This window comes from Petaurus breviceps, unplaced genomic scaffold (assembly GCF_028583685.1).
Source record: "Petaurus breviceps papuanus isolate PSGF00001 unplaced genomic scaffold, PetGlider_PUasm1.0 90865, whole genome shotgun sequence".
NCBI classification, from domain to species: Eukaryota; Metazoa; Chordata; class Mammalia; order Diprotodontia; family Petauridae; genus Petaurus; species Petaurus breviceps.
This window is the reverse complement of record NW_027187367.1, coordinates 1,564,729-1,580,381: the sequence shown is the minus strand read 5'-3', so window position 1 is coordinate 1,580,381 and position 15,653 is coordinate 1,564,729.

Below are 15,653 nucleotides of genomic sequence, written 5' to 3'. Positions count from 1 at the left end.
TGATTTTTACAGGAGAATTATATTTCTTTCCAATTTCTCAACTGATTTTTCTTGGGATTAAGGATTCAGAAAAACATCAATTTCTCAAGAAATGCAGGGAAAGAATTCCTGCATGGAAGCACTACCCCCACCAGAGGGCAGGGATAGAGCCTTAATTTTTGTAGCTTCCTTAAAACCTAATTTAGTGTTCTGCACAGAATAGACACACATTTGTTAAAGTTGGTTGAAGGGAGTGAAAATCTGGAAATAAAGTGACTGTAGAATTTCTATTAAAACCCAACTCAGATGTCATCTTCTCCAGGAAACAATTTCTCCCTAGTCACTCCAACTCCCCCCACACTCCAACAGGCATCACATAGCATTTTTCTTGAACCATTCTATGGTACTTATCATGAATTATTTTGTTTTTTTAATTATATGTGCATATGTCATCTCCTCCAATGTACTATGAGCTTATAGTGAAGAATACCTATCTTTGTAGCTCCCCAGAAACTTACAAAAATGTTTATGGAATAGATATGAAGGATTTGATAAATCATAGCCAGAGTTATTTTGACTTAAAATATTTGAAAGGGAAATTTTGGATAACAGCTCAGGGACCAAGAGGATGATATGACTTTATCAACCTCTGAGACACAAATATGCCTCTCATGGCCTCCACTGAGCCTGATGTTCTTGGTGTAATGAGTATACTCTGATCCTCATTCCAAGAATCAGGCCTGCTATGTCACCCCCTCAGGGATCCAGAGAATAACCCTGAGGTGTTTTTCTACTGCTATTGGGTCAAGTTCCCGTGTACTATACCCTCTTGGTGGAGGTGTAGAGAGGGATAAGGTCAACTTAGCATACTTCCTGCATAACATTGGTTCCATCAACTTCATGTCCAGCTGTAATTGCCAAATAAGACCTTCCACTGGGCTAGGATCCCAAAAGCCCCAAATATCTCTCCTGGCTTCTCAGGATATTGATACTACACTAGTTCTAAATCTCATTCTGGAAAATCAAGGTTATCAGAGCATCTTTTAAAACTCATTAGGTCACAAGTCCTTTCACTTAAAACAAGTGCACAGGCCAAGAACTGAGGCCCATTTCTCAAAGGCCATGTGGTCTCAGAGACGAGAAGGCCTCATCCTTTGCAGCATGATCTCTCTCCAGATGCTAAGGGAAGAGTCCAGGAACTTCCCCAACAACTACAGAGGCTGTACGATTAGCTGACCAAATCAGTTACAGAATATCTATGTGTACTCCATGGTTTCTCTAAGACACTTCCCTTTAAGATAATCACTTTTTTCTTAAACCAAAGACTATGACATTTTTATTTTTCACTCTACCTAATTATTTTCTCTTATGTTCTTCAGCATTACAAAGCATTTCTGTGATAGGCACACACACAATCCAGTCACCCCCAGTGTCTGAGGATGAAAGAGAGAAACAAAGACAGAGAGACAGGAAGAGACAGAGAAAGAGAAGAAAAAAAGAAAGAAAAGACGGAGAGGGTCATTAAGGCATCTTTTTTTTTTAATTCAGAGAATAAAACAGAAAGAATTCCAAAGGGAAGTACAAATAAAGAGAGGCTTAAAAGCTGCAGGCTGAACTGTATAAAATAGATCTGCAGTTTCATGAACTACTCTTGCCAGACTTTCTCAACAATGTTCCCTCACTGGGTATCTTCATGCTCTCCCCTCCTGTTTTCTAGCTTTCCTCATTTGAATGTCAGCTCCTTGAAGACAGATACTGTCTTTCTGCTTGTATTTGTATCCCTAGCACATAGCCTGGCACATAATAAGCACTTAATAAATTTTGTTGATTTTTTTTACATTCTACTAGGAAATGTCTACTTTATATGGTGCTTGTTAAGTTCAGAATAAAAATATTTTTAAAGTAATATTATAATGGCACCATTTTTGAGGGAATAGTGGAGGTGTGGGAAGGAGAAATTTTGACCTTGAGTCAGAAAATATATCACTCCAATGAAATAGAACCATAGAACTGTAGAATCCAGAAGGAACTTCAGGATTTAGCCCAACTTCTTAATTTTTAGTTAAGGTATAGCCTGAAATTGTTCTTGTGGGAATAGCAGTTCCTGTGGGCTACTTAGACCCTAAGCTAACAAAAAATGGAAAATGTACAGTAAGGCATTGCTCTTTCCAATTTCTCATCCCCAGGCTTTGAGCACATCCATGGGCATTGGCATAGATCTTTTCTGGCATCTGTATAACAAAAGAAAAAGGAGGAAGCTGCTGTTGTTACTTAGAATCCATAGAATTTCTTGGAACTAGGAAATGAGAATGGATGGAACTGACTCTCCAGGATGTTGCTCAACAGTTTGTTCAGTCCTTAGGTTCTAAGAATAGACTGGCTTCTTTTCTCTCATAGGCTTGTTTGTTTGAGATTCTTCTCTAAGATAGGGTTTATGTCATACAGCCTTTGGAATCCAATAGTGTTCAGCACAGGGTAGGACATGGAGTGTTGCATGAATGGTACTTATTAGGAGAGCATCAGTGAGTTATAACATTTTAAGAGTTTCTAGATTAAGAATCTAATTTAACTTTTTCACATGAGGAAATGTAATCTTGGAGAGATAAATGACTTTCATAGAAATCAATCGATAAACATTTACTAAACCTCTACTATGAATGTGACACTGTGCTAGGCACTGGGAAAACAAAGACAAAGAATGAAACCATCCCTACTCTCAAAGATCTTACAATGATAGGGGAAACAACATGTATAAATATAAATATATAAAGAATAATACAAAATAGTTGAATAAAATATAATTGTGGGGGGCACTAGCAAGTGGAGGCATTAGGAAAGCCTTCCTGAATATAAAGATTTTTCTTTTTGAAAGAAGAGAAGGATTATAAGAGCTAGACATAAGGGGGTAGCACATTCCAGGCACAGAGGACAGGCAGTTCAAGAGCATCAAGATGGGAGATGGAATGCCACATGTGAGGAAGAGAGAGAAGGGCTAGAATATAGAATTTATTGAGAACCCCATGCAAAGGAGAAAAGAACTCCTTGCAACCAAGAACTGAGAGTTACCCCCTTTGCAACATGTGCTCTTTAAGGCAGGCAACAAACATTTATTCAGTACTATGCCATCCCACTCTACAGGAGATAGAAATAACAAGGAAAAAAAAGGCTATTTCTCTATTTTGTCCAAAAGAATATCATGACATGTTAAAATTTCTTATTAAAAACTAAAAACATAATTTTGAGGTGTAAAAAGAAAAATATAATAATTTTCTATTTTAAAAAATGTTAAGGGGTAAGGAAGGATTTTTTCTCTATGTTCTCTTTGGGAACTATATCCCCCAGAAGCCTGTATGAAATTCTAGCACATTTAGTTTTAAGGGAAGATGGGAATCTCACAGAGGGAAAAGACTCCAGTCTGGTCAACAGGTGAAAAGGGACAGGAAAAAGAAATGAGAACACATGTTGTTTACATGATTGCTGTGACAAGAAGCAACAGTGTTCCCTATAACACTCTCTAGTTCCTAGGTCAATACCCTGCTATGAGTGCTCATAGTTTAGAGTGATACCTACAGATGAAAAACTCAAAAACTATATGACAGAATACTCCAAACCACTAATAAAAGCAATACAAAGTAAAATGACACTAAGTTTTCTCTTCATATCTGATGTATTGGGGGGAGGAGAGGAAGAAAAAAATTTAAATGGCAAATATTGGAAGAGCTGTGGAAAGACAACCACTATAAGAAACTATTGGTGAAACTACAAATCCATCTAATCCTTCTGGAAAACAATTTAGTATTATACTGGAGGAATTGCTAAACTCCTAACTGGAATAAGACACTATCTGCACCCAGAGAAAAAAACAATAAACAGAAGTATGAATAAAATAATTATTTATATGTGTGTGTGTGTGTGTGTGTGTGTGTGGTTTATGCATGTATGCACTTCTTTGTGTGCAATGATAGCCCTGTCTAGGGCACAGATGGGGGGAGAGAAGAAAAGAAGGGGAAAAAAGAAATTTACATGATAATATTGTTGTATAATTGAAAAGGATAGCAAGTTGTGCGGAGATTTGCAATTTCAAACACAATCATCTTTTTCATTATTCTATGTTATGGAAATGTTTGTTTTATTCCATAAATTAAAAATAAAATAAGTTAAAATTAAAAAGAAAGACAGAGGGAAAGGTCCCTGAATATGGAAATATGTTAAGCAATCCATTGCAGTCAGCAAAAAACTAGAAACAAAGTGGATCCTTATTGGTTGGGGAATGATTGGACAAATGGAATACTCATGCTACAAGAAATTGTGAATATGGAAAATTCAGGCAAACTTGAAAAGACTTGTTTGGACCCATGCAGAGCCAAGTCAGCAGAACCAGGAAAACAATTTATACAATGGCCACAGAGATGCAAGGGAAATAACATTGAAAGACATCAGGACTCTGTTCAATGCAAAGAGTAAGACATAAGAAAAATGGAAAGAAGTCAGATTATGGACTTTAAAAGTAAAACAGAGGATTTTATATTTGATCCTAAAGATAATAGGGAGCCATTAGAGTTTACTGAATAAGGGTTCAACATGGTTGGACCTACACTTCAGAAAGATTACTTTCATTGCTGAGTGGAGGCAGGGAAAACCAACCAGCAGACTATTTCAATAGTTCAAGTATAAGGTGATTAGGACCTGCACCAGAGTGGCTGAGGATAATACCTAGGATGTGAGCCTAGATGACTGGTAATATGGTGGTAACTTCAACAATCATAGGAAAGTTAGGAAGAAGGGAAGGAGGTTGTTGTATTGCTTTGATGGGGATTGGGGCAGGGAGATAATGACAGCTTTGAAAGTGTTGAATTTAAGATACCTCAAGGACATCCAGTTGCAGATGTCCAACAGGCACTTGGAGATACAAGACAAGGTCAGGAGAGAAATTAGGCCTATAAAAATAAATCTGAGAATCATCTGCAAGCAGAGATAATAATTAAATTCATAGGGGCGGCCAGGTGGCTCAGCGAGTAAGAGCACCAGCCCCAGTGTTGGGATGACCTGGGGATCGAATCCAGGCTCAAATACTTAGCACCACACCCAGAAATAACTGGCCGTGTAACCTTGAGCAAGTTACTTAACCCCAATTGCTTTAAGAAAAAATTAAATTCATGCTCAACTGGTGGCATGCTACTTTTAATTATGGAATCTTGGTTTCTGAATATCCCTCCTGACATAAAAACTTGAGTACAATTTGGGAGGCACCTCCTAAAATCTCTCTGATCAAAAATGTCCTTGGTTCCCCTGCAAGCCCTCAGGCAAACAAAGGCATTAAACATATCCAGTTGTTTTGTTTTGTTTTTGAGAGGTACTATATCACATTGGATAAAGAACTGACCAGGAAAACATAGGTTCAAGTCCTGCTTCTCACACATTCTGCAACCCTGGACAAATCTGCAGCATTGTCCTGAGAAAGATCCACAAAGACAGGAAACAGGCTGGCCCTGTTGCCATTTCAGTGGTTCTATCTGGTACAACTTATTCTCTGAATCCTACAGACCTAGTGGTCTGTACTATGTCTCACTGCCATCCATACCGTATATTATCTCTCTCTTTCCACTGTCAGAAAAACCACTGAAATAAAACTTTTTTTAAATTTTAATAAATGGTTTTTAATTAAGGTAAAAGTTAAATAAATGATCACTTACAGGTTCCCACAAATTGAAGGCTCTCTTTTAAAAAAATGAGGCAATCTGTCAAGTCCACAGAGTACTTATATGAGATTCTGGATAAAAGTGATATAATGTAAAATTGCCCTCTTACATTGTAATGAACAGGAGGCAACTATCTTTTGTTTCTAATTCAAAATAAGCTGGACCACTTAACATGGCTTTTATTGTTCCTTTGTTAAAGCATGCTCCTTTTTCTTGCAATAAAATAATAACCATCCCATGCTTTGCATTTAAACCTTTATACCCAAATGGTTTCTTTTGTCTATTCATTACCTATGAATTTAAGTTTCACTCAACTCCATGGGAATTTTAACAAAACATAGTCTTATAAGTTCAGCATTGGGTTTACAACTCAGTTTCCAATCAAGTCAGTAGTCAATCAACAAATATTTATTAAGCCCCTAAGTATGTGCCAGACACTGTCTTAAGTACTGGGAATTAAAAAAAAAAAAACAGGCTAAAAACAATCCCTATTCCTTAAGGAGCTCACAATCTAATCATTGTTTCATTTCCTTCTCCCAGGGTTGAAACCCCACTCCCAAATCTATAGCTAAACAAGTGGAACAGAGTACTAGTGACTCTTGAGATGACCCAGTCTGCAAACCTCTGAGGGCTGAGTTGAGAAATTAACTTCCACAGACAGTGCTACTTACATAAAAAAAATTTTTAAAGCTAATTCAGAGAAGTAACATTGATTAGAAAAGTTCATTTTTTCCATGCATAAGAAAGACTACTCTGACAGTTCTGTGAAAATAGACTGGTTGGAAGAGGCAGAAAGTGGAAACAGAAAAATGTTAGGAAGGCATTCCCATTGTCTGGGAAGATATTAATGAGGACATTTGTCTGTTTAGTGGCAGTGGAAACAGGAAGGAGAAGGTCAGATATAAATATTATTGTAAAAATAGAATTTATAGGACTTGGTAAATGATTGGATAGTAAAGGTAAAGATGAAGGAAAAAGTCAAAGCTAAAACCAAGGTTTTGAACATAGGACTCTGGGAACCAATGTAGGGAATAGTGAGACAGGATTGAGAAATTGTGGGAAATTAGCAGAATAAGGCAGGAAATTACCTGACTCTCCCAAATTTCCCCACAAATAACTTAAAATAATACCTCAAAGTTAATTTTAGAGCAGCAGAGATAATTAAAAGTCAGAGTAAAGCATTTGTCAACTGCTAAGACAACTTGGGAGAATGTTAGGAAAGATCTGACCTCCTGGGGTAGTAGTCTAGTCAGATTAAAGTGCAGATACCTCCAGGCAGATACCCTTGAGTCAACAAACAGCAAGCTCTAGGGGCAGCTGAGGCAACAGACTTAGCTTCAAAAGCTTTTGCCCTACTTGATAGTGTAGGAGTTGGGCAGCTGATTGTGGGAAAGAGAAAGATTGTGGGGGCCCTTCACTGGTGTTGGACAAGAGCCCAGGCACACTGACCAGTCAGGGTCCCAGACTGTGGCTGTGGGCAACAAGGAGCAAGCACACACTGGTAAGTGTGATTGCAGAGTGGGTCTCTGGTTTTGGTTCCAGGGAATGATGATGCTTGTAGCCACCTCAGGGACCACAGGGAGCAAGAGGATTTGTGGTGACAGCAGGAGTTCTGGGAGCCCTGGTCACAGCTCACAAGTGAAGAGGAATAGCCAAGGTCACTGGTAGACCAAAGTGTGAGCCAGAGCAACAGTGACCTCACCTGGCCTTGGATTATAGAACACTAGAAGAACCAAGAAGTCAAAGGCCTCCAGATAGAGCTCAGAAAACAATAACATAAAAACCCGAAGCCTGTGATACTATCCCCCACATCCTGGTAGCAGAGCCCAAATGTAACATAAAGTTAGCAGCCAAGAAATAGACCATTTAAAAAATGAGCAAAAAAACAGAGGAAGGATTCAACCATAGATTTGACAATAGAGATGATCAGGGTTCAAACTCAGAAGACAAAACAGCTTCTTGTAAAGCTTCAAAGAAAAGTATGAAGTAGACACAAGCCCAAAAAAAGTTCTTGGAAGAGCTTTATAAGGACTTTAAATGTCAAATAAGAGAGGTTGAAAAAATTAGAAAAAGAAATAACAGTAATTCAAGAAAAGCAAAAAAATTATGAAAAGAAAGTCAACCAATTGGGAAAAGATATCTAAAAACTTGCAGAAGAACATAACTCCTTAAAAATTAGAATTGGACAAGGGGAAGCTAATGATTTCATAAGACCTGAAGAAATAATAAAGTGTATTTCCTGGGTTTGTTTTGGCAGGTAGACTCCCCAATATGTTATAATATCTACAGTAACTTTAAATGGAATTTTTCTTTCTACTTCTTGCTGTTGGGCTTTATTAGAAAAATATAGCAAGAAATAGAAAGAAAAATTCATTTAAAGTTACTGTAGACATTATCAATTTGGTAATCATCTTCTCCCGAACAAATAACAATTGTTTTTTTTTTCCCCATGTGCTATAATTTCCACAGCTTTTGGAACATCATCTGGCTTCCTCTTTACCCATACTTTAGCTCCCAATTTTATTCTGTCAGTATAACCAAACCCTTCAGTTCCTCTGCTAGTTATTTCAAAAGGAGGGTCAGTTTTTACCCGGGGTATTTTTTCACAAGGAATAAGGATCATTTGAACTATTCTATCATTTACAAAATTATATAGGTTCTTCACCTAAATTTTGGAACGTCATAATAATTTGTCCTTGATAATTAGAATCTATTACTCCAGCCAACACATGTATTCCTTGAGCTGCTAATCCTGATTTAGGTAATATCCATCCAAAATGATTTTTAGGTATTCTCATACATATTCTATATTCTTATTTCTTTTCTATCCAACCAAAAGTCCTCTAAACAATGTAAATCATATCCTGCCAAACCAGGTGTTCCTGCATATGGTGCTGGGACATCTTACCTCACAGTCCAATACTCAATATTTGGGATCTTATGTGTTTGTTGTTTTCTAATTTGAAAATTTGGGGTCATCATTCTGGTGAGAGGTGTATTACCTCCCAATGGTCTATTACTCAAATTACATAAAGCAGTGAACAAATTATCCTTCCAATGTTGATACAAATTGTTAGAACTTAATTTCCTTAACTGTTCTTTCAATAATCCATTCATTCTTTTAATTAACTCAGATGCTTGTGGATAACATGGAATATGATATATACATTCTATATTTAATATACAATATCTCTTTATTTTGTTACCTTTGAAATGTTACCCATTGTCATTTTGAATCTGCATTGGGATTCCATAAATTCCACAATTCCTTGAGTTTCACATTCTGTCCCCCTCTCTCCCTTCCCCACCCCCCTCCATGATGGCATACAGTCAAGTATAGAATCTGTAAATATTTTCACATTAGACATTAGTCAGGTTATAAAGACAGATTGTATCAGATGGAATGAAAAATAGTAAAAAGGAAATAAAACCAAAGAAGAAAGGGAAAAAGATCAGGTAGTTTACTTCAATCTGGATACAAACTCAGTTCTTTCTAGTTCTTTCTCTGGATGTAGACATCTCTCTCCATCATGAATCTTTTGGGATTGACTTATATCACTGCATTGCTGAGAAGATTTATTTATCTATCAAAGTTGGTCATCACACATATGTTGTAATTGTGTACAAATTTCTCCTGGATCTACTCTTCTCATTCAGCATCAGTTCATATAAGCCTCTCCAGGTAAATATGAAGTACATCTGCTCCTCGTTTCTTATAGCACAATAATTTTCCATAACATGCATATACCACAACTTGTTCAGCCATTCCCCAATCAATGGGCACTCCCTTAATTTCCAATTCTTTGCAACCACAAAAAGAACTGCTATAAATATTTTTGTACATATGGGTCTATCTCCCACTTCTATGATCACTTTGGGATATAACCCTAGAAGTGGTATTGCTGGGTCAAAGGGTACAAAATTATTTATAGCCCTTTGGGCATAATTCCAGATTGCTCTCGAGAAAGACTGGATCAGTTCACAACTCCACCAGAAATGCATTAGTGTTCCAATTTGCCCACATCCTCTCCAGCATTTGTCTTTTTCCTGTTTTGTCATCTTAGCCAATCTGACAGGTGAGATGTGGTACCTCAGAGTTGTTTTGATTTGCATTTCTCTAATCAATAGTGATTTAGAGCATTTCTTCATGTGCTTATAGATATCTTTAATTTCTTTCTCTGCAAACTGCCTGTTCATATCCTTTGACCATTTATCAATTGGGGAACGACTTGTATTCTTATAGATTTGACTCAATTCTCTGTATATTTTAGAAAGGAGTCCTTTATCAGAGACATAGGTTGTAAAAATTCTTTCCCAATTTCTCACCTCCCTCTTGTCAGATTATCTCTTCTGTATCTGTTTTCCAGGTCAGTTATTTTTCCATTGAGATATTTTACCTCTTTTTCTAATTTTTCATTCTTGTTTTATTTGACTAATTCTTGGTTCCTCATAGAGTTATTTGTTTCAATTTGGTAGATTCTAGTTTTTAGCAAATCATTTTCGTCGGTTAGTTTTTGGAGCTCCTTTTCCATATCATACACTTTTCTTTTTAAGGAACTGTTTTCTTCATTATAATGTTTTTATAATTCTGTATTATGATTTTAAAAGAATTATTCATTTTGTCTTCTATCTCTCTCATTTGGTTTTCAAAGTTCCATTTGAGTTCATCTAGGAGAGCTTTCTGTGCTTGGGACCTGTTCCCTGTTGATGTTTCAGCTGTGGGTGTGGAGTCCACATTGTCTGCCTCTGAGTTTGATTCCTCCCTCTGAGGATAGTAGGACTCCAAAGTCTTTGTAGTCTGCTTTCTACCCATTTTGAGGCAGGGCCCTAGCCATACCCTTCCTCTAGGGTTCCCAATCCTTCACTGTTGAGGGTTTTGCCCTGGGGCAATAATTACTATGTTTTCAGGGTTGGGGGTGGGGGGTTAGAGCAGGTGGGCTTCACCCTGTCATCCTGGTCCTTGGAGGTCCTGATAGGGGAGTTTTATGTGTATATATATATCTGGTCTATGGAGTGGTAGTCCCAGGAGTATTTGCTGTCCGGGACAGGGGGCCTGCATTTGATTCTTACCTTGCTCTTTCCAGTCCAAGGCCATGATAGGCCTGGTAGTGGCCCTTGTCGTTGGTGGGACGACTTGCCCCCCAAGTTGATCAGGCCTCTCCCAGCCTGCCTCTGCATGCCGCTGCCTTCCTGGCCTGCCTCTGCATGCCACTTGACCCTTGAATCTTTGCAGGGTTAATTTCCCACCCTTTGCTTTTAATATACTCAGTTGAAAGAGTCAAACTCTTCTCCAATTCTTTTACAATTTTTTCCCTGTATATCATCTATGTAGTCGGCAAGCTGTACACCAGATAGCTCTAATTCATCCAAATGTTCAGCCACAATCCTATGACAAGTAGTGGGGCTATGCAGATATCGTTGTGGCAAGCAGGTAAAAGTATATTGTCTGCCCTGCCAAGTGAAAGAAAACTGATCCTATTGTTAAGAATCTATTAGGATAGTAAAGGAAGCATTGGTTAAATCAATAACTGCATACCAAGTCCCATCATGTTTCTGAATCCTTTCTATTATGGTAATGGTATCTGGAACAGCAACATAAAAGGGAGGAGTCACCTCATTCAATTGTCTATAATCCACTGTCATTCTCCATATCCCATCTGGCTCTCATACTGGCCATACAGGATTATTCCACTGAGTGGTTGTAAGGACTAGCACTCCTGCCTCAACATATTCCTTTAGAGTATTGGTAATTTCATCTTGCTCACCTGGCACACAATATTGTTTTAAAGTAATTACTTCAGAAGGTTCAGGTAAAGGGATTGGGTTCATTTTTATTTTTTCCACTAAAACTGTATTAATTCCTCTCTTCCTTAATGCAAATTACTATCTCCCCTCAGGTAAATTTAGAGTCATACCTCTCACTCAATATATCTATTCCAATGATGGAATGGGCACAATTACCATGTTGTATTCTTTCTTAGGTAATTGTCCAATTTTCATCATTAGTTTGACTTGTCTGGCTATTTCAGCCCCTGCCAGTCCTGTGATGGTAATAGGAGCTCCATGTTTGAATTTATCAGGGTTCCCATACATAAGGATGGCCTCCACCCCAGTATCTATTAATGCCCTAGTTACAATATTTGATCCATTTTTCCAATATATGGTCAAACTGATATTGGGTCTGTAATCCCATCTGTGTATTTCTTTAATCTGAACTGGGGCTTGGCCAATTTCCTGTTCTCTCTGAAGATGTGACAAACCTGGATACAATAATTCAGGAGGATCTATAGTTCCCTATTCCATCTAATATTCAGCCCCTTTTCTTGGTACATTTTATATCATTCATTAGTTGGAATACCATCTCTTTTTCCAAAATCTACCCCTGCTCTCAATAGAGCAGTAAACAATTCTTTTCTTGTCAGTCTATTCTGACTTTTAATTCACTGGCTATTTGCTCTTCTCTCTTGAGGAAATTGATCTTTTCCTTATTCCCCCAAGTCAGTTAACTGTGAAACCTTATCCAGCACCTCCAAAAGAGGGTGCTTTATCTCCCCAATTATTAGGTGCTTATAAACAGGAAGAGCCATCTTCAATATGATATTTCTATGAGAAACTGCTAAGGGAATAATATGATAAGCATTAGCATCTCTTACTATGACAGGAGTTTTCATTACCTTTTCCTTTAACTTTCTCATATAATCTCTAAACGAGAACCAGGGTCTATCTTCACTAGGCCACACTGTGTCAGCAGCATATTGTCTATTGCATCTGTCTGCTGCTAAAGCTAACAGATTGGTCATATTATTACCTCTTACCATATGATGATCCTTAAAAATTGCTGTACAGAAGGATTCTAATACCTATAAATTTCAAGCAATCCATGCTATCTAGCGATATTCCTCCAGTCCCTGCGTCATTGATTCTCACCATCCAAAACATAAACGATTCTCCCATCCTTTGGGTGAACTGACTTAATATATCAGCAACCTCCTGTTGACTAAAATCCTCAATTATCTCCCATCATGGTGTGACCCACCTAGTTCTCCTGCTTTCTTCTTAGTATGGAGTGAAGGTCTGAGCTCATAAAAGCATCCTCATCTAACTGTTTCATTTTCCTCCCACACATTCTTCTGGCAGTTGTCATGGGGGCAACTAGGCTCAGCCTGTGCCAGAGCTGCATGCACCTTCCTTTTGCTAGTTTTATGCTTCTTTCTAGCTAAATGAACTGAAAGATTCTCATGCAAATCAGCCAACTCCTGAACAGTATTTTGTTCTTCTACCACCTGAGACCCTCCAGTTTGCTCTTCTGAAGGAGAGCCTGAAAACTGAGAATTTCCATACAAACCAGCCAATCCCCTTTCCATCTGAACTTTTTCCTGCAGCAGTTTGTCTCTGCTTCGATATATAATACCATAACCTACTAGTAAAACACAGCCTCTTCTACACACTCCTGCCAGTTCTTTGTTTGGTTTTATTGGTATTCCTTGCAAACATCTTTCTAAATCTCTGGGTTCTCCCTTCTGTGGCCTTGGTTCCCAGTTTTCACAGAGCCCTGTACTTTTAACCCATTCTCTCACCAGGGAGGAACAAGGTAAATCCTCCCATCCTGGGATCCATTTCTTCCTCTAAAGTCCTTCTGCCTCCATATAGAGATCTGATAAGCAACAAAGAAGAAACAATCTAAATTTTGCAGAGCTACAGTCAGGATAACACAAGATTTAGCAGCTTCTACATTAAAAGACCAAAGGGCATAGAATATAATATTCCAAAGAGCAAAGGAACTGGGTTTGTGACCAAAAAAAACCTATTCAGCAAAACTGTATGTAATGCTGCAAAGGGGGGGGGGGGGAGGAGGCAGGGTGGATATTTAATGAACTAAAGGACTTACAGGTATTCTTGAGGAAAAGACCAGAATTGAAGAGAAAATTTGATTTATAAGAATCAGGAGAAATATAAGAAGGTAAACCTGAAAGATTAATTATAAGGGATTAATAAGCTTAAGCTGTTTACTTCTCATAAGGGCCAATAATGTTTGTAGTTCTTATGAATATTACCATTATTAGGGTAGTTTGTTATTGTGCTATGTTCTGGGGACACAAAAAAAAGTAAGAACAGTTCCTATGGCCAAGGAGCTGAAAATCTAATGAAGGAAGGCAACATACATGTGTGCGCACACACACACAATGACATAGATGGGTAGATATAGCTATATCTCGTTGGTATGTAATTGTTTTCATGTTGCCTCCACCATTAGACTGAATAAGAACATAGTAACTATTTTATTCCATGACAAATTAAGGCAAAACATTCACAAAACCAAGAAAATCAAAATACAGCATTCACCAAGTGTAATTCAATAATTTTCAAGTACTACTCCACCCCCTAGGCAGTACATTCATTTAGTCAATCAAAAAGTCTCTCTTCTCAAATGGAGATTAGTTTCCAATCTTAAACAAAGTACATTCATTTGGTCAGTCATAAAGCACAAAAAAGGTCAAAAATTTCCCACCCCTAGATCACAACTGAATTACAATTAACATCAGTTAATGCCAAGCACCTTCTCAAAAGGGGCAGTGGACAGCACAAAGGTCATCTACCCCTGAGCTACAACAAGGTTAAGATATCATCACAGCATCTAATACCCAAAGAGGTCTTTTCTTCATCTTGACCAGAGGCAAGTTCTCAGCAATCTCTGTTCCTGGGGAGACAAAGCTTAACAAAACCACAAGTTGCATTGCCAGTGTCCTCATCAATTCACTCTCTGTCTGCAGAACAGTCTCAGGACCCCTGAAAACATCAAAACATCAACAGGACCCCTGAAAACATCCTCTTCCAGGATTTCTGTAAACATACAACAAGAAAATCCTTCTTCAGGGCTTCTGAACCAATAGCAAGGTTCCAGAACCTCCGCAACAACAGCACTGTCCTTTACTAGCAGACGAATATGGCAAAACAACATCAAAACAGACAGACAAAATACCAGCATCACAGCCATGTCTCTTCAGCCCTTGGCAGCTCCAGGTAGCAGCTCTCAAAAGTCCTGGGAAACTCCAACTGGCCCTTGGTAATCCTCTTTCTCTCTGCCTCCATGATGCTGTTTCCAAAAGTTCTTCTGCCTCTCTCTGCTCAGGCCTTCTTTCTGCTTGGACCTCTCTCTAAATCCATGGCACCAGCTCCTCCCAGTTCAGCCTTCTCTCTTCACATCAACAAGTCCATCCCACAAGTGGGATTTACAAGCTCTGGGTTTCAACATTCAACCTGAAAACCAAGTCAATACAGGGGGGACCTTTAAATTCCATTACACCATTATTGGAGGTAGGGGAGTAGAACTTGAAGGAAAGGAAAATAAGGGATTGGGCAGTGGGGAAGAACAAGATTTGAAAGATGTCTACTAGTGGTTCAGAATTATTGGAATGGGGAGGGGATTTGCTAAACATTGAGAAATGAGTTCAGACAATTTTTCATTATCCTAGGCAGCTCAGATAAGGGGACAAGTGCTGGGATCTGAAGGAATAGTGTTACTCCCTTTCCCCAAGGTGGAATATCATGCTGGAATCATGAGGGAATAGACTTGCTCCTGTTTCAGGAAAGAAAGAGTCTGGTGATTAATAGAATAGTGCATCTCCTCTTCCCAAGGGAAGCAGGAGACCAGGCAGGAAACCTAGTACAATGGAATGGTATTTCTCAAGAGAGAAATCATAGTATTATAGATTTAAAGCTGAGAGGCACATTAACTTGTTTGTTTTTTATAATGCATTACAGTTTTTGCATTTTCTAAATTTATTTTTTCATTTAACAATATCTCCCTCCACCTCTCATTGAAAAAAAGAAAGAAAAACAAAATCTTTGTGACAACTATATATAACAAACAAGCAAAATGAATTTTGACATTAGCCATGTCCAAAAAATGTTTCATTGTGTACCATGAAAGGTGATAGATCTTTCTGTCAAGAGGTGAAACTCCCTCATTTTACA